General features: G+C 43.5%; 1 long non-coding RNA gene across 1 annotated transcript; it reads right to left on the reverse strand.

Annotated features, from left to right (window-relative positions):
• Positions 1-281: 281 nt before the first annotated feature.
• Positions 282-2,619, reverse strand: LOC125513759 (uncharacterized). The gene is made up of 2 exons (XR_007286124.2): positions 2,167-2,619; positions 282-1,519 (listed from the first exon to the last, which is right to left on the reverse strand). It is a non-coding gene; the product is annotated as an uncharacterized LOC125513759 (long non-coding RNA).
• Between the last annotated feature and the right edge of the window lie 21,142 nt (positions 2,620-23,761).

Genomic DNA, 23,761 nt, shown 5'->3' on the forward strand with positions numbered 1-23,761 from the left:
CATGTTGTTTATGATCATTGTAATAGAAAAGCTAACTAGGTAGCTCATGAAATGGCGAGATTAGCTAAATTTTCTACGCTTGGTTTTTGGATGGATACTGTCCCTAATGCGGTCATTCCTTTGCTTGTAAATGATGCCACTGTTTTGGTGATTGAGTAAGAGATATTATTTATCAAAAAAATAAATTAGGTCATTTATTTTGGAACGGAAAGAGTACTACTTATTACAAATGAATAAAACCTGAGTTAAAAAAAACCTTGGGAGACGGTAGAACCTCCAACTTACACTCACCATCGAGTCCATAGAATTGCTGACAGAAACACCACATGCCTAATGGACAACACAACACGGGATTGATCACACTACATCATTATCATCTATCTCCCATACACTACATCATTATCATCTATCTGCCATACTCAATCCTTGTAACAACCCCCGAGAAGGATCATGAGATGGAGGCAGCAGAATGCCACCAACAACATGTACTTGCAGATTGACAAGGCTGTACGGGTAACACGGCGACTTCCTGAATCGCCCTCGAAGCGAATACAATCGGTCTTGTAGTCAAGCAGCTCCGTGAAAGAAAAGATTGCGACAACGCAAGCGTACAAGCATACTATGGTGGCAAACACAAAGAGCACACGCAGAGTCAACCTCTTCCAGAAAGGGAAACGGGCCATACCGGTCTTGGGTTTGGCGGCGTCGGCGGTCTTCTTTGCAGCCTCGGCGTCTTTCTTGGCAGCCCGAGTCGCATCGGCCTTCCGCTTCACCTCGTCCTTTGCTTCCTTGAGATCCTTGTCAATGAGGTTGAGCTCCTTGTCGGCCTTTGCAGCTGTATCCTCGGCCTGAGTTGCCGCCTTAGCCGCCTCGTCGGCAGCCATCTCCAAGTCCTCGATCTTCTTCTGCGAGGCAACATCGTCGCCGGCAGGGTTGGCCTTGGCTTGGGCCAAGTTCTCATCGGCAGCTTGGGCAACTCTGATTGCATCATTAGCTTCGGATCTGGTGATCTTTTTGGCATCAAGGGCGTTGTCTTAGGCGGCGCGCATCTCCGCGACGACGCGCTTGGCGTCCGCTTCGGCCTGGACAGCCTTTGCTTCGGCATTTGAGGCGACCGCAGAAGCATTAGCTGCGAGAGTGCGAACAACGGCAGCCTGCGCGGCAGCGGCGGGATCGGCCTCGCGTTGCTCTTGCTCTTCTTCTTGGGCACGGGCATCAACGATGATTTTGACAAGATAAATGATGCAAGCTGCGAGGGCCATTGCGATGGCAAGAAAAGTGACATCAAAAGCCAGATTCTTGTAGTGATGGGCCACTTGTTTGGCGTCGCATATTACGGATGTAGCGTTGAGGCTGCGGAGTGTCTCGATCACCGATGATGGATCCGACACGCTGTTGCCAATGAGAAACAGGCTCGTAATGCCGCCGATGAACGCCAACATCTTAACCAGAAGATCTTGAACACGCGTATCTTGATCAGAAGATCCCGGAAAGATCCCATCTTGGCTAACAACTGTTTCTGAAGAGGAAAATCATCGAGAGGAAACGAGTAGCAGTTAGTGGCCTGGCATGAACAAGATTAAGATAAACAACAAGGAGATCATCCAGAAATCACCACACAAGATGAAAACATCCACAAGAGCCGACCTGTCTCGGTCGCGCGCGTGCAAACGCTCGAGCAGGAGCCCGTGCTCGACTCGGGCGCGGCACAACATGGCGAGGAGCGGCGACAGGAGCTGTGTGGGCACGGCGCGGCTTGCGGGAGAGCTGCGGTACGTGCGCGGGCACGCACGCATGTGTGGGTGAGCGCGGGCAAGCAGAGGGCTGCGGGGCACTCGAGCTCGAGCGTTGCTCGGCTCGGGGCCATGTAAAAAGAGCGGGCGAGGAAGAGAAGATGGGGCATGCGAGACGAGGCAGTGCAAGGCACGCGGGCGAGGCGGGCGTGCTGCTGCGCATGGAGTGGGTGTGCGGCGAGGCGCGGCGAGCGCGTGTGTGCATGAGGAGGCGCGGATGCTGAGTGTGTGCGTGTGCGCGAATGAGGCAGGGCAACGAGTTTGAGCTCGCTGCCATGGTCGTCCAGGGCGGCCCTGGCCTCGGGCACGATGGGATCGGCGGCTACAGCGACGGAATTGAATCAGAGAGGGGCTGGGAGGAGCGGCTGCTCACCTAGGTCCCGTAGGAAAATACGAGGCGGCTGGAGACGCGACGGAGAGGACTCGAGGACGCGCTGATCGTGGTGAAGCTCGGCTCCGTGAAGAAGACGAAGCAGGGGAGGTAGACAGGGCGCTGAACTTGGCGATCCGGCTCGGGGAGGACGCGAAACGGAGTCGCGGCGGCGTCGCGATACGCGTGGAGGAAGAAGGAGTCGGCGGAGAGCTTGCTACGCCGGAGGAGAGCCCTGGCTCCTCCCGGCCATGGCGTCGGGCTTGGGGGATGAGGCGCGGTGGAACTGGCTGCTTACCTGGCGGCGGCGCGAGGAGGAAGAGAGGAGGAGGGGCGAACCCTAGGACGAAGCGTGGGGGTTTAATAGGAGGAGCGGGCGCGGTGCCGTGGCCATGGTGGCCATGTGTGCTCCTCGCCGAGAGTTACTGTGAGAGAGAGATGTGATGGAGGTGGAAGAAAAGTTGCACGGTGGGGGGATGACAAGTGGGGCCGGTCCAGTGCATGACAGGAATTTACCAGGGAGGAGAGAGCGAGTGGTCCAGGTGGGTTGGGCTCCGGCTGGGCTGGGCTCAGGTAAGGTTTTCTTCCTGTTTTAATTTCTTCTTCTTTTCTGTTTTCAACATACACAGAATTAGAAGAAAACTAACAGGGGGTTTAGGCGAAGGATCTGAGAGATAAAAAAATATCCACACAGTCCTGGAAAAGCGCAATATTTAATAAAAATGCTCTGGTAATTTTTAGAGACTACAAATTCAAACAAGTTTGAAAATAATTCAAGATTGAATAAATCCTTAGCTGAACCAAAGCACTTCCAAATGATCTTAAAACAGGAGGAGGTGGTCTTGGCATGAACTAGGATTTATAGGGAAATATTGAACATTTTTTTGGAAAAGGAAAATGTCACTTGCAATAATTAGAGAAAGAGGAAGGAAGCTAACGAAGGGTTTGAGCACTTGATCATGGTTTTGGTTTAGATATGACTTGGCTCCCGGACGCAAATGAATATGAAATAAGATGATGGGGTTCACACTAGATCATAACAACAAAAAATAAATATACAAACACCGAAGCAAAGATGGTCATGATGCATGACGCAAACATAAAACAAACAAACATCACAAGTAAGAACATATCACAAAAATAATGGAGGTTTCAGTCTTGGGCTGTTACAAACATATATCAATTATCTTAACAATGGTAACTATCAGGCAATGAATAACTATAAAGATAAATAATTGAAATAACTACAGTATGATCAAGATAAAGCACAAATCAACATGGTGTCCAAGTCATCACCATGATCGCTGCACGACCATCTCTTACTTCCCTGTGGTCCTCCGACCATCTTTCTCATAGCCATCCAGTGGCTTATCCTCAATCTCCTGACATACACAGATGTCAAGGTCATTCCACTATAAGTCTGACAGACCACATCTTTCCACGGGTAGTTTTTAGAAGTTTCATATTTCATTTATAGCTCCGAATTCGACGAGCCCAAACAGTGTGACCTAGTACGAACTATGCCCAATACCAAGGATGCGGCTACTCTGGATAGATTTTATGCTCTGCGGAGGATGTGCACTGTACCCACACTATGGACAATAGTCCAATAAATCCCTTCTATAGCATGACACTCTTACCGCACCATGGACTACCCACATGCTAGCCTTGGGAGAGAGAAACCGGGGCCCTACCACCTCGTGGCACAACTCATCCACTCCTGTATGTAATACTTTCTAACACGCAATCATACCAGCTCCGACTCTCATAGTTGGACGACAATTTGGGGATCAAGGAGATACTAACTATCCAACCATCCCTCTTTTGTGATACGCGTAAAATTCATAAGCATAAATCGAGCTAGAGACTTCCTATAAATACAAATGTGGTCGCACGAGGGAGTTCAACTCAGTGAAACCATGACTCGATCTAGACCGTAGAGGAGGTTGTTATTATTAGTTTCCCATTCTTTACCGTTACCTCAAGTGCATTTCACCTGCCCATGTTAGTCATACACCTGATAGAGAAATATACAGCAGTATGAAATCATATCAAATTGGATCCAAATTATCTCTACATAAGAGCCATTGGCGCTCTAATGTCAATATCATAACGTGCAACCAAGTAAACAACGTAAGTAGTTTATCCGAGCAAAGGTATGTGAGCATAAACAAGAACAAGTTTTAAACTACCAACTTGCAAGAATAACACATAGTGAACACTTAGGGTATACATCAAATGATTGGCTTGCCTTCGGACCGAGGAGGTCATCGGGAAGAAGTGTGATGGCCTGGTTGAAAAGTTCTGGCGGGATAATGATGCTCCGGAAAGGGCTAATCGACGATAGGGGCAAAATGGTCATTCAATGAAAGTGGCTCCATCAGAACAGGCTTGGTGAGTGCAGAACATGTGCTTTGGAATGTGGATGAAAGATATGAATGAATTATTGTGAAGGACCTTTCTATAATTAAATAATTACGCTTGGGTCCTTGACAATCTATAGCGCCTTCTAATGAAATATGCTTTCTAGAGGGGAAAGCACATTCAACCAAAATAGACCTCCACTTAAAAAGGATGGGCCCCAACCGTAAGAGAGGCATACCCCTCCACTGAGTCGCTTACAGGTGGGGTCTGCTGTACTGATTCGCCACTGTCTAATTCTTCCTCTCGATGCACAGTGCACCGAGGAGAGGAGCGCAGGGCTCCGGCCATTGCCGATGACTCATGACATGAGAGCACCTGCCGATGACCAGGTCGTGATCGTGGGACCATGCCACGTCGGTCGATGTAGTGCAGGAACGCTGGAGTGATGGGAGCAAAGACGACGCCAGGCAAGGCAAACGACGATGACAGTGAAGTTGGAGCGGAAGCCATGGCCGTGGATAGGAAAGGTAAGGATGGAACTCGGGATCTATTATAGGAGGTGCTGGAGGTCTTCTAGCGTGGCTAAATGGAGAGGAGGAGGCCTAGGTGCTCGGAATCGTCTGAATCTGTGGTGGCGGCAATGTCGCCAGAGAGGAGGCAAAAGAGCTTGAGGGCTTGAGTCCCTAGGGTCCAATTGGGAGGGAGAGGTGTGAGTGGCCTGGGGCTCCGAGGAGAGGCTTAAATAGTTGGGTGATGTGATTAGATGAGGATGGTTGTGTCCATGCTCTAGCTATGGTCCGAGCAAGGAGATAGGGGGACTCGGCATCCACTGGTTTTTACAGAGGATCAAGGGACCGAGGAAGCTCACTCGCACGCTAGAGGGGCTCGGAGGAGGGACTGGCCTTAGGGTGCAGTGGGGGCACAGTCCTATGACGGCGAGGGCAATGGCGTGACGTGGGAGGAGGCAAGGGAGGGGAGAGAGTCCTGGAGGGCCCCAAGGCTTTTGCGAAGTCTCTGGTAGGCCTGGACAAGGGGGAGGGGGTGAAAGGATCGCTATGGTCGACTAGAAGGGAGGGTGGGTTGAATAGGCGATCAAAGAAATGTTCCCAAATTTTAGGCTCGACAATAAAACATGTTGTCTATATATGGAACTAGGTGAACAACCTCTATGAAAAGCACAACAACAAGATATAGACTTGCACAAAAGTGAAGATAAGAAGTTTTACCATAAGTGGAGACAAGGGTGTGTTTATGAAGTTCCCTCCTTTGGGGAGGTACGTCTCAGTTGGAGGGGTTATGAGGGCAGAATGCTCCCCAAGGATCCCAAGGACCAACTCTATTCTCCTCACGCCCTTTCACAATGTAAGATGTCGTGAATTGACTGACGGTGCCCTTGAAAGTGGCAACCTAGACCTTTACAAACAAGATTACGACAATCTCCACAACTTAATTGGAGGATACGAACACCACCACAAAGCTTCACCATGATGGAATGTGGCTCCGTGTTGACCTTTTCCGTCTAGGGAGCCCAAACACCCAAGAGTAACAAGTTGATGAAGATGAAAGAGCCCGAGGAACGCAATACAATTTGGTAGGAATGTTGATCAATTGTTTCTCCTCCTATGCACAAAGTATGAGAGAGTTTGGATGGATGGGGAAGGAGATCATGAGCCTTTCCTGTCTTAGCAATGGAGGGGAAAAGCTTAAAGAATATTAGGGTTGAAAGGTGGAAGGGGGGAGGGTTATACCCTCCATGGGAGAAATAGCCTTTGCACAGTCGCAAGTCCGGGTACCCAAACTAAAGGGGTCAGTATACTCGGACCATACAAAGAAAAGATGCCCCATCCCGGGCACCCAAGGGACAAATTCCCCGGGCACTTGGAGGTCCAGGACCCTAGGCACCTTGGTCGTACAAAAGTTCACGCGAGACCCCAGGTGAAATGGTTAATACGGTTGACTAGAGGAGGGGTGAATAGGAGACTACAAATTTTAATGCCAATTTTAGGGATAAGCGAATAAATAGAGTTCACTAGACATGCAACTAAGTGAACACAACCTACATGACAAGCAAGCTTAAAGCCAAATATGCTAGGAAACAATCTAATTAGCAAGCCCACAATCATACAAGTGAGTCGGGGACATGATTTTATCCTGAAGTTCACTCTTCCTTGGGGGGAGAGCTAGTCTCTGTTGGAGTGGTGCCAGAGCGATGAAACTACTTCTATGCTTGATAATACCGTGCCATTAGGCGAATTTCTTGATGAACAACTTGCCAGGGTTAGAGAAAATGAAATTATTGAAACAGATAATATTGATGAAAGTGATGATGAAGATTCACCCCCTAGATATGAATTGCCTGATGTGCCTGAGGGTTATGTTATGGATGAAGAAACTGCTAGAGACCATTTTGCTTCCAAATATAGATATGATCTTACATAAACTGTTAGCTAAGCTGAAAGAAAAGTCTTTGAATGCTATAATGAAATATGACCCTGCTTTTGCTACTTCACCTATCTGTATTTCTGATAAGGATTATGATTTCTCTGTCGATCCTGAGTTAATTACTTTGGTTGAATCTTATCCTTTTTATGGCTATGAATCTGAAACTATTGTGGCACATCTTACTAAATTGAATGATATAGCCACCCTATTCACTCATGAGGAAAAAATTCGTTACTACTATATACTTAAGTTATTTCCGTTCTCATTAAAGGGTGATGCTAAAACATGGTTTAATTCTCTTACTCCTGGTTGTGTGCGTAGTCCCCAGGATATGATTTATTACTTCTCTGCTAAATATTTCCCCGCTCATAAGAAACAAGCTGCCTTAAGGGAAATATATAATTTTGTGCAAATTGAAGAAGAGAGTCTGCCACAAGCTTGGGGGAGGCTTCTCCGATTACTTAATGTTTTGCCTGTTCATCCTCTCAAGAAAAATGAAATACTTGATATCTTTTATAATGGACTAACCGATGCTTCCAAAGACCACCCGGATAGTTGTGATGGTTGTGTTTTCAGGGAAAGAACTGTTGAGCAAGCTGAATTGCTATTGAATAATATATTAAGTAATGATAATGATTGGACACTTCCTGAACCAACTCCTAAGCCAACTCTGAAGAAAAGGGGTATTCTATTTCTCAGTCCTGAAGATATGCAAGAGGCAAAGAAATCTATGAAAGAAAAGGGTATTAAAGCCGAAGATGTTAAGAATTTACCACCTATTGAAGAAATACATGGTCTTAATAACCCGACACGGGTAGTAAAGGTAAATTCTCTCTATAGATTTGATGAAGGTGATATTCCTCGTAATAAGTCTGCTAGCCAATGCTTGGATGAGTTTGATAATTTCATTGTTAAACAAGAAAACTTGAATGCTTATGTTGGTAGACAATTGAAACGTAATGCTTATATGGTTGAACACTTGAGTGATTATATGTCTAGAGTTAAAGGTGACCTTAAACTTATTAGTAAACATGCTTCTATGGTTACCACTCAAGTAGAACAAGTGCTTAAAGCACAAGATGATTTTCTTAATGAATTAAATAATAAGAAAAATGATAATGCTGTTAGAGTTATGACTAGAGGAGGTAAAATGACTCAGGAAGCTTTGTATCCTGAGGGCCACCCTAAGAGAATTGAGCAAGATCCTTAGAGAACTAATGTTGATGCACCTAGTCCTTCTAAGAAGAAGAAAAAGAAAAATATAGTACTTTGCATGCTTCTAGCGAACCTGTTGTTGACACACCTGAGAATCCGAATGATATTTCTATTTCTGATGCTGAACATAATCTGGTAATGAACATGAACCTAGTAATAATGATGATGTTCATGTTGATGCTCAACCTAGCAATAACAATGATGTAGAGATTGAACCTGCTGTTGATCTTGATAACCCACAATCAAAGAATCAGCGTTATGATAAGAGAGACTTCGTTGCTAGGAAGCACAGTAAAGAAAGAGAATCATGGGTTCAGAAACCCATGCCTTTTCCTCCTAAACCATCCAAGAAAAAGGATGATGAGGATTTTGAGCGCTTTGCTGAAATGATTAGACCTATCTTTTTGCGTATGCGTTTGACTGATATGCTTAAAATGAATCCTTATGCTAAGTATATGAAAGATATTGTTACAAATAAAATAAAGATACAAAAAGCTAAAATTTCCACCATGCTTGCCAATTATACTTTTAAAGGTGGAATACCAAAGAAACTAGGAGTTCCCGGAGTACCAACTATACCATGCTCCATTAAAAGAAACTATGTTAAAACTGCTTTATGTGATCTTGGAGCCGGTGTTAGTGTTATGCCTCTCTCTTTATATCGTAGACTTGATTTGAATAAGTTGACACCTACTGAAATATCTTTACAAATGACTGATAAATCAACTGCTATACCTGTCGGTATCTGTGAGGATGTGCCTGTTGTGGCTGCAAACGTTACTATTTTAACGGACTTTGTTATCCTTGATATTCCCGAGGAGGATAGTATGTTGATTATCCTTGGTAGACCCTTTTTGAATACTGCAGGGGCTGTTATTGATTGCAACAAAGGCAATGTCACTTTTCATGTTAATGGTAATGAGCATACGGTACATTTTCTGAGGAAACAACCTCAAGTCCACAATATCAATTCTATTGGAAAAATTTCAACGATTACTATTGGAGGTTTTGAATTCCCTCTTCCTACTGTTAAGAACAAATATGATATTCTTATTGTTGGGGACATGCATATCCCCGTTGAGGTAACCTAGTTGAAAGAACATGCGGTGCCCCCATGTTTGGTTTTGGTAATTGATGACAATCTCTATGGACTAATGGTTGCCTTCAGTTATATTTGAAGGTTTTGTCCATAGGATTGTCTTGAAGTCCATGTGTTGGTTTCAAGGAGTTTATGAGATGGCCAAAGTGCTTTTCAAGGAATTATCCAAATATTGGTCATGTGTGAGTTGAGATGGCCAAAGTGCTTTTCAAGGAATTATCCAAATATTGGTCATGTGTGAGTTGAGCTTATTGCAAGCATGTCTTGAAGAAGAAGATTGTGTGATCATTCATGTTTACCTTCAAGACATCATCCAAATGATGAGAGTTGGAAAGAGTCAATGTTGATCAAGACTAAGTCAAGAGTGAATCAAGTTGATCAACTCACAAAGCGTAGAAGAAGTACCGAGAGGGATCAAGTGATCCCATGGTATGGTAAGCATTGTCCATTACGCTTTGTGTACTAACCCATGGTCTACGTGAGAGTTCTTTGTGGGGTTAGGTATGTTTCCATGGTCTTGCGTCAAGAGGAAGATCTCATACAATCCATGGAGGATGACATCAAGTGGTGATCGTCACCAAGTTTGCAGTGTGCAAGTTCAAGTGGAGCAACTCGAAGAGTGGCTCACCCATAATGGAGTATGGGGGAGCAATCAAGCCTGAAGCTTTCCGTCCATTGTGGTGTCAATGGAATTGTGAATATGTGCCAAAGAGTGGCTCACCCATAGTGGAGTATGGGGGAGCAATCAACTAGTCTTCATCGAGCCAACACAATCAAGAAAGGTGGTCCAACTTGAGGAAGTCAAGATCGTCATCATCTAGATCAAGTGGACTATGTGCAAGGCAAAGGTTTGCCCTTGATAGGTTTTCTATATTACCGGTCTCATAGTGGTAGTTGGGAGACCGGGTTGTAGGATCGATTGCCGTACTATCAAGGGGGGCTCTCTAGGGAGTAGCTTGATCGTATCATTAGTCAAGAGCTCAAACCATTGCATCCTTACATCATCTTTCTTGGTTCTTGTTTGGTTCCATTTGTGAGTCTTAGACCTTTTGGTCATCTTGATGACAAGCTTGAGTTCATCGAAAACGGAGTTCGCATGCATCTTCTATGATGTTTTCGGTGTTGGAGGTTTTACCGGTCTTATCCGAGGAAGGGTTCTCACCATTTTATTATGGTCCTTCTCTCATTTTCTTCTTATTGATATTTCTCTCAAGATTGTGTTAGCCCTTGTCATTAGCTTTCCAACAAACTTGGTTTCGTTGAATTCGGAGCTCGTATGCGAAAGTTGTGGCTGTTTTGATATTGCCTGTTTTACACAGAGAGGTTGTACCGCCCCATGGAGAGGTTGTACCGCTTGACAGGTACAACCGGTGTTTGGAGCGGTTGTACCGCTCCAGAATTGGTCCGGAGGTTGCACCGGTCATGTACCGCTCTACCACCGGACTGGTCTCTGTTGTGGTGCGGTTGTTGGGCGGTTGTGGGCCGGTTGTACCGCTTATTGCCTGTTATCGGTTGTACCGGTGTTCATAGAGGTTGTACCGCTCCTATGTTATTCTGTACATAACGGGCAGATTCGTGGGGACCTATTTAAGGGGGTCTTCTTCCCTAATGGTTCCCCATCTCTTGAGCTTGTTTTTGCCCCCATTGTTGACCTTCTTTGAGCTTGCTAACTCTCACTCCCTCGGATTCTTGCTAGTTTTTGAGGGAAAAGAGAGAGGAGATCTAGATCCACATTTCCACCAATCACTTTCTCCTCTATGTGAGGGGAACCCCTTGGATCTAGATCTTGGAGTTCTTGGTGTTCTCCTTCTTGTTCTTCCTCTCATTTTCCTCCCTAGCATTAGTTGCTCTGGTGGGATTTGAGAGAGAAGGACTTGGGCACTCCGTGTGCCCTTGCCATTGCATTTGGTGCATCGGTTTGAGTTCTCCACGGTGATACGTGGAAGTGAAGTTTGAGAAGCTTATTACTCTTGGGTGTTTGGGCACACTAGAGCTTGTTCCTCTTGGGTGCCTTGGCGCCCTAGACGGTTGGTGTTGTTCGGAGCTCAATCATTGTGGTGTAAAGCTCCGGGCAAGCGTCGGGGTCTCCAATTAGGTTGTGGAGATCGCCCCGAGCAATTTGACGGGTACCGGTGACCGTCCCCAAGGGTTGCCAAAGTGTACGGGTTCGGTGATCGCCCCCAAGGGTTGCCATTTGTACGGGTTCGGTGACCGCCCTCAAGGGTCCCTTAGTGGAATCACGGCATCTTGCATTGTGCGAGGGCGTGAGGAGATTACGGTGGCCCTAGTGGCTTCTTGGGGAGCATTGTGCCTCCACGCCACTCCAAACGGAGATTAGCATCCGCAAGGGTGTGAACTTCGGGATACATCGTCGTCTCCGCGTGCCTCGGTTATCTCTTACCCGAGCTCTTTACTTATGCACTTTACTTTGTGATAGCCATATTGTTTCTTGTCATATATCTTGCTATCACATAGTTGCTTATCTTGCTTAGCATAAGTTGTTGGTGCACATAGGTGAGCCTAGTTGTTTTAGGTTTTGTGCTTGACAAATTAACCGCTAGGTTTATTCCGCATTTGTTCAAGCCTAAATCGTAATTATTTTAAAACTCCTATTCACCCCCCTCTAGGCGACATCCATGATCTTTCAATTGGTATCAGAGCCTCGTCTCTCTTTATTAGGCTTTACCGCCTAGAGAGTAAAGATGTTGACTAGGGGATTAGGATTCTCTGACACTCATAGTTTCGATGGCACAAATTTTGATGTTTGGGTAATTCACATGCTTAATCTCTTTAGGGTCATGGACCCAAATTTAGAGCGAATTGTAGATATGGGTTCTTCTCCTCCAAAGGATCCCCAAAGATTATCTTTAGAGTATGAGAAAAACTCTTATCTCAATGCTCAAGCTTCTAATGTGCTTTTCGATGCTTTGAGCAATGTAGTTATATTTCAACTCATGCCGTTCCGGGATGCTCATGAGTTGTGGACAAAGCTTCAAGATAAATATGGCGTGTCCAAGTTTTGTGGGGATGATTGTTCTCCCTCCACATCCGGCCGTATAGTCTTCTCAACTTCTTCTACTTCACCTACATGTGGTTTGCCACAAGGTAATGATATGGTGAGTAGTGTTGGTCATTGCAATGATGATAGTATGTTTATTGTGGATGATCCTTCATCACTATCTTATTGCAATGCTCCTTCTTTGGGCTTTAACACTTCGAGCACTCCAAATGTTTCACATGCTTGTGTTGATAGTCCTTGCATATCATGTAGAAATTGCTTGACTAAATCTCATGATGATATGTTTACTATGTCTTGTTGCCATGATAAAAATGCATATATGTCCTCGAATTTTTGTGCTAACAATGTAGAGGAAACCCAACACCCCATGGAACAAGATGTGGTCTTGAATGGTGCTTCAACGGATCCTACATCATCATCTATTACATTTTGCCTTATGGCCAAGGCTTCAAAGGTATCTCCCACTTTGAATCCCAATATATCTTGTGATGATGGCAAGAGTGATGATGATGTTGATTATGATGAAGAGAATGATAATGTTGCCTCCTTAAAAACTAAGGGGGAAATGATTTTTAAAGCTCTTCACAAAAATAAACTTGCTCGTTCCAACTTCATGGAAATCATGTCTATTGCCATTGAAGGCAAGAAATACATTGAGGAGTTGGAATCTCATCTAGAGGAGCATGAGGTCACCATTGAGAAAATGGAAGCTCATGAGCGTGATTACGCAAATGAGATCGCGGAGCTATCTCAAGCTCTTGAACATGAACAAACCTCATCCGAATCTCTTGAGGAGACCTTTGCTATAGAATTATCTAGAATAAAGGAATCTCATGATAGAGCACTCGAGGTGGCCAATGATTTCAAAACTAAAAATGCTAAGCTTGAAGTTGCTCATGCTAGACTCCTTGAGGATTTTGAGCACCTCGAAAATGGCTCAAGGGTCATCAAGGGTGAGCTCATCAAACTCACCGAGTCTCATGCTCAACTTGGAGCTTCTTACTTAAAAGAGCTTGCCAAGGTGTCCTCTCCTATTGTTGTTAATGATGATGCTTGGGATACTAACTTTATTACTTGTGAAGCATCCATTTTGAAGGAGAATGTTGAGCTTCGGGCTCAACTTGAGTTGCTATCTAGCAATTATGGGAAATTGGAAGAAAACCATGAAAAGCTCTCAAGCTCTCATGATGATCTTCTAGTATCCCATAATGAGCTAAAGATATCTCATGAGGCCATGATTTCTAAGGTAACATGTAGTGAGCCTCATGTGGATACTAGCACTAATTCTAGTCAAAATGTTATATTGCCATGTGCTAGTCCTTGTAATTCATCTACTCACAATGTTGGTACATCTTGTGATGAATTGCTTTCCTTGCCTTGTTGCTCTAACGATGAAGCTTATACTTCCTCTAGTACTTGTGTTGAGACTAACCATGTAGAGGAAATCAAAGAGCTCAAGGCCCAAGTCACTTCCTTGAAGAAAGACTTGGAAAAGAGTCATGAAGGGAAATCCACACTCAACAATATCTTGAGTGTGCAAAAATCCCCCAATGACAAAGGTGGACTTGGATTCAACTCCAATAAGAAGAAGAGGTCCAATATGATCAAGAAGAAGGGCCAAGAACAAGTCAAGAATTCGACCAAGATTATTTGCTTCAAGTGCAAAATTGAAGGGCATCATGTTAGATCTTGCCCCATGAAGAAGAAACCCATTAGTGACAAGCAACAAGGGAAGCGGCCACAAGTACATTCTCATGCTCAACCTCAAGTTGAAGAAAAGCCTCTTCCCAAGAAGACTCAAGCTTATGCTTCTCAAGTTGAGAAATCAAGTGAGAAGAAAGTGAAGAGTAGACGTTGCTACCTATGTCGCGAGAAAGGTCACCTCGCCTCTTCATGCACTAGTGGTAACTTATCCAACCCAACTATTATTGATGATATCTATTCTCTTGGGAAGGATAATGTTGGCAATGTGTTTGCCAAATTTGTTGGTGCTCAAAGTGGTGTCAAGAAAATAACCATTTGGGTAGCCAAGCCTATTGTGACTAACCTCTTAGGACCCAACTTGGTTGGGGACCAACAAGCTCAAACTTGATCAATAGGTGATATTGGAGGTCATTGGAGACTTGGCTACATTATGAAGAATTAAGGGGACTTCATCATTCTCATTGTCTCAAGCCAAGTCATTCGGATTATCAAGTTTCTATCTTATATCCAATGTGCCTCCTTGCGGTAACTTGTACTTAAATTGCTTACATTGAAAGTTACTTGCCCCCTTGCATGTTTTGGTTTTGTTCCTTGCATGTGTTTGTATATGGTGTGCTTCCAACTTGATTATCTTGAGCAATCAAGTATGTGTGTGTTGGTTTGCACATCATGTACGTGTGTGTCATGCGTTGAGCCTTTTGCATCTTGTTTATTTCTTAGTTGGCTCTTGTGAGAGATTAATGGAATATCCCATTATGGGGGAGTGATGTGCTTTGTGCACTTCACAATCCTATAAAGGTGGGTACATGGGGAATACCACTTAGTATTGATATTGCAAGCTTATCTAGTCACTATGTGGTATGTCTTCTCATGAGAAATTCAAATTCTAAATAGTCCATTAATTATCTCTTGTTGGATTCTTTAATTGCCTCTTGTCTATCTTTAATTGGTATCACATTATGGGGGAGTAATATGCTATGTGTATATTACTAGCCTAGAAAATGTGTACATTTGAGATATTGTCATCTAGAGTTGATATTGTAAATTATCTTGTTCCTAGGTGGCATGTTAGCTCTACAAGTTGCAATTTGCTTTTTGTATGGTGTGAAGATGATGTCGGATATCCTTGCTATCTACCACCGGGAATTATTTCCATTTACTTCTTGTCTTTTGACAATTGGTACTCACTTTTGTGGTAGAATTTATTGATCATCTTTACATTGGCTTTTGTTTTTTATTTGCCATTTCTCTTGCCAAGGATTGTATCATCTCCCTTTGTCTTCCATACCACTTGTGGATCTTGTTTAGTGTTTTCTAGATATAGTGAAAGTGGTGATCCCACCTTGTGCATTTTCTATTCAAATGCAAATTCTCTCAATGCACTAGTCTTGGGGGAGCTATCCTATTTTCTATAAAACACTAGTCCTGCGATCCTTATCAAGTGTGTGTTGGTGGAAGGCAAGCCGTTTTCATTTTGGTACTTTGTGCCATCATGAAACTTTGTAGAGAGCTTGGTTTGTTTGGAACCATCCTCTCTTTTGGGAGTTTGATACCTTTTTTTGAGTGTATCAATGGATATCTCATTCCTTGATGTATCTTTTATGGATATCCTCCAAGTGATGTTTTATTCATTTGGTATCTTTTCTTCACTTGGTTTTTCTTTGTCATTTGGTATCGGTTCTTGAAAGTCTTGAGCGTGCATATTAACTTCATGTAGTATCTTTGGCATGCTTTCTTTCTTCGACCCAATATATAGGGGAAACTCCACCAAGTCTCAAATTGGATGAGATGTGCATGAATTTCATTTCGTTTTCTATATGCACATATTTATGTGGAGTTTGTCCTATATATTGTTGGTGTTTCTAACTCTTTGGTCCCAATGAGTTTGGGTACCATTTTGTTTGTGTTGTTGTTCTAGGAACAATTGGAGATGCATTGGATGCTCGGCTCACTCACAAGGAAGGTGGGGTCACCATGTACTTATTGGAGTCAAGCTAGGATGATCAATGAACTACTATCTACCTTTAATTGGTATCTACTACATCCTTCCAATGATATCTCGGTAACAAGTATCTCTTCATGCATTCTTCCTTGCTTTCAACCTTGTGTAGGTTGCATATTAGCATGATATTTATTCCATCTTGTGATACTTGTTTCCTTTCTCAAAGCATCTCAACGATGATCTCATGTTGCTAGTTGTGATGTCTTTGATAGTTGTGTAGTAGGAATTCATTTATATACAATAAGACCATATCTAGCCACGTGCTATGCTTTCAAGCAAATATCTTATTGGTATATTTATGATTTCCTTGTGGATATCTTGTTCCTCTTGTTGCAACTATTTCGGGTGTACATCCTTCTTTGTAGATATATCATCATGATTTCGTCTACCTAGAATCTTATACACTTGAGAGAAGTTGCATATCTAGTTGATATCCTTTCTTTCACGTCCACCTTATCTTTCTTATGTTATTTCTTTGGTGGCTCCGTGAAAGCCTTTTCCTTGAGTGCGTGTCTTCTATCGTTGCATCTTGATGCGCTCTTGTGTGGTGAAGATTATTTTCCTCATGCTTATCTTTACGAGGTTTTTTTCCATCTTAATTGGCATCCCTCGTCTTGATGCACCTTTCATCTTCTATCTTCACCGCGGGTTGTCACAAGCATAGGTTCTCTATATGCTTATTAGTAAGCTTGTGAACCCATTTGCTAGTTGTGTGTGGGAATGATAGGCCTTGCACCGTGTGCCTCATTCTTTGAAGACTTTATTGATGCTTAATGCTCTTCTATACATTAGTCTTCTCAAGTGCATTGCCTTGACTCACACACATCCTCTTGGTTGAGCCCACTCTTAAGTTGCCTCTCTTACTTGTTGCTCAACCATGTGTTTGTTGCAAGTACTAGGCTTAGTTTCCTATATGCTCTCTTGCACTTGTTGTAAGTTCCTATTGATTTTGGGGGAGCTATGATCCTATTTTGTGCACTTTGTATCCAAATACAAAAATTGTTGATGTGCACAAATCATGGGGAGCTTCTCTAGTTTCTTTAGAACACTGCTCCGCTCTTATCATAATATCCTTTATTCATGTGGCTCGTAGGATCATTGGCCTAGTTGGTTCAATTGATATCTTTTGATAGCTTGCTTCAATTGGTATCTTTTGATTGCTTGTTTCTCTCTTTGTTATGTCTTTGTGGCATATCTTCTTTTTGCAATCTTTGGGCCTCAATATAGTTTGTCTTCCTCCAAGTATTTACCGTTGGATGTGTGTATTGCATTCCACTCTCTTGTTGAGAAATACACAATTTATGGAGGAACACATTTTATATTGGCCGTCTAAGCTTTTAGCCCATTTTGGCAATCGATGCCAATGGGGGAGAAGTTTTAGAGAGTTTTGTGGAGAAGTTTAGAGAGTTGTCTCTTCTCGCTTTGGTTGTTCCTAAGCATACGCATCTCCTACGCATGCATTATTGGTTGTTGCATTGCATGTTGATGCATAATTCCTTGTATAAACTCTCTTGAAAGTGATTGTCATCAATTACCAAAATGGGGGAGATTGAAAGAACATGCGGTGCCCCCATGTTTGGTTTTGGTAATTGATGACAATCTCTATGGACTGATGGTTGCCTTGAGTTATATTTGAAGGTTTTGTCCATAGGATTGTCTTGAAGTCCATGTGTTGGTTTCAAGGAGTTTATGAGATGGCCAAAGTGCTTTTCAAGGAATTATCCAAAGATTGGTCATGTGTGAGTTGAGATGGCCAAATGCTTTTCAAGGAATTATCCAAATATTGGTCATGTGTGAGTTGAGCTTATTGCAAGCATGTCTTGAAGAAGAAGATTGTGTGATCATTCATGTTTACCTTCAAGACATCATCCAAATGATGAGAGTTGGAAAGAGTCAATGTTGATCAAGACTAAGTCAAGAGTGAATCAAGTTGATCAACTCACAAAGCGTAGAAGAAGTACCGAGAGGGATCAAGTGATCCCATGGTATGGTAAGCATTGTCCATTACGCTTTGTGTACTAACCCATGGTCTACGTGAGAGTTCTTTGTGGGGTTAGGTATGTTTCCATGGTCTTGCGTCAAGAGGAAGATCTCATACAACCCATGGAGGATGACATCAAGTGGTGATCGTCATCAAGTTTGTAGTGTGCAAATTCAAGTGGAGCAACTCGAAGAGTGGCTCACCCATAATGGAGTATGGGGGAGCAATCAAGCTTGAAGCTTGCCGTCCATTGTGGTGTCAATGGAATTGTGAAGATGTGCCAAAGAGTGGCTCACCCATAGTGGAGTATGGGGGAGCAATCAACTAGTCTTCATCGAGCCAACACAATCAAGAAAGGTGGTCCAACTTGAGGAAGTCAAGATCGTCATCATCTAGCTCAAGTGGACTATGTGCAAGGCAAAGGTTTGCCCTTGATAGGTTTTATATATTACCGGTCTCATAGTGGTAGTTGGGAGACTGGGTTGTAGGATCGATTGCCGTACTATCAAGGGGGGCTCTCTAGGGAGTAGCTTGATCGTATCATTAGTCGAGAGCTCAAACCATTGCATCCTTACATCATCTTTCTTGGTTCTTGTTTGGTTCCATTTGTGAGTCTTAGAGCTTTTGGTCATCTTGATGACAAGCTTGAGTTCATCGAAAACGGAGTTCGCATGCATCTTCTATGATGTTTTCGGTGTTGGAGGTTTTACCGGTCTTATCCGAGGAAGGGTTCTCACCATTTTATTATGGTCCTTCTCTCATTTTCTTCTTATTGATATTTCTCTCAAGATTGTGTTAGCCCTTGTCATTAGCTTTCCAACAAACTTGGTTTCGTTGAATTCGGAGCTCGTATGCGAAAGTTGTGGCTGTTTTGATATTGCCTGTTTTACACAGAGAGGTTGTACCACCCCATGGAGAGGTTGTACCGCTTGACCGGTACAACCGGTGTTTGGAGCGGTTGTACCGCTCCAGAATTGGTCCGGAGGTTGCACCGGTCATGTACCGCTCTACCACCGGACTGGTCTCTGTTGTGGTGCGGTTGTTGGGCGGTTGTGGGCCGGTTGTACCGCTTATTGCCTGTTATCGGTTGTACCGGTGTTCATAGAGGTTGTACCGCTCCTATGTTATTCTGTACATAACGGGCAGATTCGTGGGGGACCTATTTAAGGGGGTCTTCTTCCCTAATGGTTCCCCATCTCTTGAGCTTGTTTTTGCCCCCATTGTTGACCTTCTTTGAGCTTGCTAACTCTCACTCCCTCGGATTCTTGCTAGTTTTTGAGGGAAAAGAGAGAGGAGATCTAGATCCACATTTCCACCAATCACTTTCTCCTCTATGTGAGGGGAACCCCTTGGATCTAGATCTTGGAGTTCTTGGTGTTCTCCTTCTTGTTCTTCCTCTCATTTTCCTCCCTAGCATTAGTTGCTTTGGTGGGATTTGAGAGAGAAGGACTTGGGCACTCCGTGTGCCCTTGCCATTGCATTTGGTGCATCGGTTTGAGTTCTCCACGGTGATACGTGGAAATGAAGTTTGAGAAGCTTATTACTCTTGGGTGTTTGGGCACCCTAGAGCTTGTTCCTCTTGGGTGCCTTGGCGCCCTAGATGGTTGGTGTTGTTCGAAGCTCAATCATTGTGGTGTAAAGCTCCGGGCAAGCGTCAGGGTCTCCAATTAGGTTGTGGAGATCGCCCCGAGCAATTTGACGGGTACCGGTGACCGCCCCCAAGGGTTGCCAAAGTGTACGGGTTCGGTGACCGCCCCCAAGGGTTGCCATTTGTACGGGTTCGGTGACCGCCCTCAAGGGCCCCTTAGTGGAATCACGACATCCTGCATTGTTCGAGGGCGTGAGGAGATTACGGTGGCCCTAGTGGCTTCTTGGGGAGCATTGTGCCTCCATGCCGCTCCAAACGGAGATTAGCATCCGCAAGGGTGTGAACTTCGGGATACATCGTCGTCTCCGCGTGCCTCGGTTATCTCTTACCCGAGCTCTTTACTTATGCACTTTACTTTGTGATAGCCATATTGTTTCTTGTCATATATCTTGCTATCACATAGTTGCTTATCTTGCTTAGCATAAGTTGTTGGTGCACATAGGTGAGCCTAGTTGTTTTAGGTTTTGTGCTTGACAAATTAACCGCTAGGTTTATTCCGCATTTGTTCAAGCCTAAATCGTAATTATTTTAAAATGCCTATTCACCCCCCTCTAGGCGACATCCACGATCTTTCACTAGTGTTATTCAAAAATTCTCCGGTTTCATATTATTCGGGAGGAGTTTGTTAACAAGACTTGATCAACCTTGTCAGTGGATTTCTTTTGATGAGCATGAGATTGATGAAGTTAGAAAGCACAACTCTCTGTACCCTCCTTTTACTTTCTGATATTTAGATTAAATAAAGAAAAAATAGTATTTTCTGTGTGTTTTCTGAATTATCCTTACAATAAAAATACCCCAAAGATAAAAGTTCTCCAAATGTCCTAAAAATGAAATATGATTTTTTGTAGAATATTTAAGAATTTCTGGCACTGAGAACACACCGGGGGACCCACCATTTGGCCACGAGGGTACAAGGCGCGCCCACCCCCTGGGGCGCACCCCCTACCTCGTGGGACCCATGTGGACCCGCTCCACTTATTCCAGCACCCACTCACTTTGTCTTCCTCCAAAAAAAATCATCCCGTAGCTCAAACCCGTGTTCTAGCTCATCTTGTTACCATTTTCGATCTCTTTGCTCAAAGCTCCATTCACAAAACTGCTTTGGGGGATTGTTCTTCGGTATGTGACTCCTCCAATGGTCCAATTAGTTTTTGTTCTAGTGCTTTATTTATTGCAAATTTTTGCTGCCTAGGTGACCCTCTTCTTGAGCTTACATGTCAAATTTATATGGTCAAAAGTAGTTTTAATGCATGATATAGCCTCTAGGAACTTGTGGGGGAGTAGTTGCTATCAATCTTGTTGTGTTTAGTTCACTTTTATTTTGAGTCACTAAAAATTTCAGAAATTTTTCAGAGAAAGAAAAATGCATAGGAAAATGTACCAAGGTGGTTCCTCAAGGAAGCAAGGACCAAGGTTCGCGATACGTGAGCCGGACGATGAACCACCGAGGGAAGCTCAAGTGCGGCCTTGTGAATGGACGTCAAAGGAGTTTATGGTCTAGGCAGGCATCAAGGATGAATTTGACGCGTATGTGCGTAATGCTGATCTTGAGGATTTCGTGTTAGATAAGTGCCTACAGTACCACTACCTAACTGATTCCTTTGTGAGGAGGTTTAAATTTACATCCTCGCACAATTCTCACACTATTTTATTTGATCTTTATGATAAATCATATACCATGGACCTAGAAAATTTTAATACTGCTTGTAAACTCCCGCAGTGGGGCAATGTTAGTGAACCTCGCAAATCTGAATATAAAGACTTTCTTGCTAGTATCACTGTGGGGGAATCTAGGGAAATCACACAAACTACCATAGGGAGCATTCATTTCCCTTCCATACATTATTTTGCTCTCTTTATAGGTAGATGCATTAACGGTAAAGATGAGGCTTGTCACATGTGCGTTCCAGATCTTAGTGTCCTTAAGAGTGCGGTATTAGGTGATAAACAATATAACTTGAGGGCCATTGTTGCACGAAGGTTGCATCTTAACGGTAAAAGTGGAGATTTGTTTGGTGGAATTTATGCAACTCGTGTAGCTGATTATCTTGGTGTACCCATACATGGAAATGATATGGATTTGCCTCCTGCTTATCTAGATTATAGTGCTATGGTTCTCCATCAGTTTCTTGAGAGTATAGTTGCCCATGCCATGCTTAATTTGATAGGAATTTATAATAGTTTACCCTGCATGCCAACATGCTATTAAAATGGTTGTGATGTGGTATGATAGGGTGGTATCATCCTTTGAACGATTTGAGTGGCTTGACTTGGCACATGTTCACGCATGTAGTTGAAACAAAATCAACATAGCCTCCACGATATTTATGTTCATGGTGATCTATATCCTACTCATGCTTGCACTCATTGTTGATTAATCTTAATGCATGTTCATGACTGTTGTCGCTCTCTAGTTGTTCGCTTCCCAGTCTCTTTCTAGCCTTCACTTGTACTAAGCGGGAATACTGCTTGTGCATCCACTTCCATAAACCCCAAAGTTATTCCATATGAGTCCACCATACCTTCCTATATGCGGTATTTACCTACCGTTCCAAGTAAATTTGTATGTGCCAAACTCTAAACCTTCAAATGAAATTCTGTTTTGTATGCTCGAATAGCTCATGTATCAACTAGGGTTGTCTATATCTTCCATGCTAAGTGGGTTATTCTCACGATGAGTGGACTCCGCTCATCATTCACGAGAAAATGGCCGGTAACCGAGATGCCCAGTCCCATGCTCAAATCAAAATAATTGCAAACAAAACTCTCCAGGATTGTTGTTAGTTGGAGGCACCCGTTGTTTCGGACAAGCCATGGATGATGTTTGTTGGTGGTTGGGGAGTATAAACTTTACCATTCTGTTTGGGAACCACCTATAATGTGTGTAGCATGGAAGATATCGAGATCTCTTGGTTGTTATGTTGACAATGAAAGTATGTCACTCAAAATATTATTTATCTCTGTGTCAAAACTCGAGCTCTAGCACCTTTGCAAATCCCTGCTTCCCTCTGCGAAGGGCCTATCTATTTACTTTTATGTTGAGTCATCATCCTCTTATTAAAAAGCACCAGTTGGAGAGCACCGTTGTCATTCGCATGCATTGCTATTAATTTACATTGAGTATGACTGTGATTAGATCTCTTTTACCATGAATTACAATATCTAGTCAATCCTTGATCTTCAGGGGTGCTCTGCATTTATGTTTTGCGGTCTCAAAAAGGGCTAGCGAGATACCATCTTGTTATATCATGTTATGATTGTTTTGAGAAAGTGTTGACATCCGAGATTTATTATTATTGCTCGCTAGTTGATTATGCCATTGATATGAGTAAACATGAGACCTAAATGTTATTGCGAATATGGTTAGTTCATAATCTTTGCTAAAAATTTGAATGCTGGCTTTACATATTTGCAACAACAAGATCTAACAGAGTTTGTAAAAGTTTTTCTTTATCACTTTCAGTTTGTCAACTGAATTGCTTAAGGACAAGCAAAGATTTAAGCTTGGGGGAGTTGATACATCTCCAACATATCTACTTTTCCAAACACTTTTTCCCTTATTTTGGACTCTAACTTGCATGATTTGAATGGAACTAACCCGGACTGACGCTGTTTTCAGTAGAATTGCCATGGTGTTATTTTTGTGCAGAAATAAAAGTTCTCGGAATGACCTGAAAATCCACGGAGACACATTTTGGAATTAATAAAAAATACTGGCGAAAGAAACAGCATCAGGGGCCCCACACCCTATCCACGAGGGTGCAGGGCGCCCCCTGCCTCATGGGCCCCCTGGGACTCCACCGACCTCAACTCCAACTCCATATATTCACATTCGGGGAGAAAAAAAAATCAAAGAGAAGGATTCATCGCGTTTTACGATACGGAGCTGCCGCCAAGTCCTAATCTTCCTCGGGAGGGCTGATCTGGAGTCCGTTCGGGGCTCCGGGGAGGGGAATCCATCACCATCGTCATCATCAACCATCCTCCATCACCAATTTCATGATGCTCACCGCCGTGCGTCAGTAATCTCATTGTAGGCCTTCTAGACGGTGATGGGTTGGATGAGATTTACCATGTAATCGAGTTAGTTTTGTTAGGGTTTGATCCCTAGTATCCATTAT

The sequence above is a fragment of the Triticum urartu genome, chromosome 1A (assembly GCF_056163025.1).
Source record: "Triticum urartu cultivar PI428250 chromosome 1A, HENAU_Tu73, whole genome shotgun sequence".
In the NCBI taxonomy this organism is placed as follows: Eukaryota; Viridiplantae; Streptophyta; class Magnoliopsida; order Poales; family Poaceae; genus Triticum; species Triticum urartu.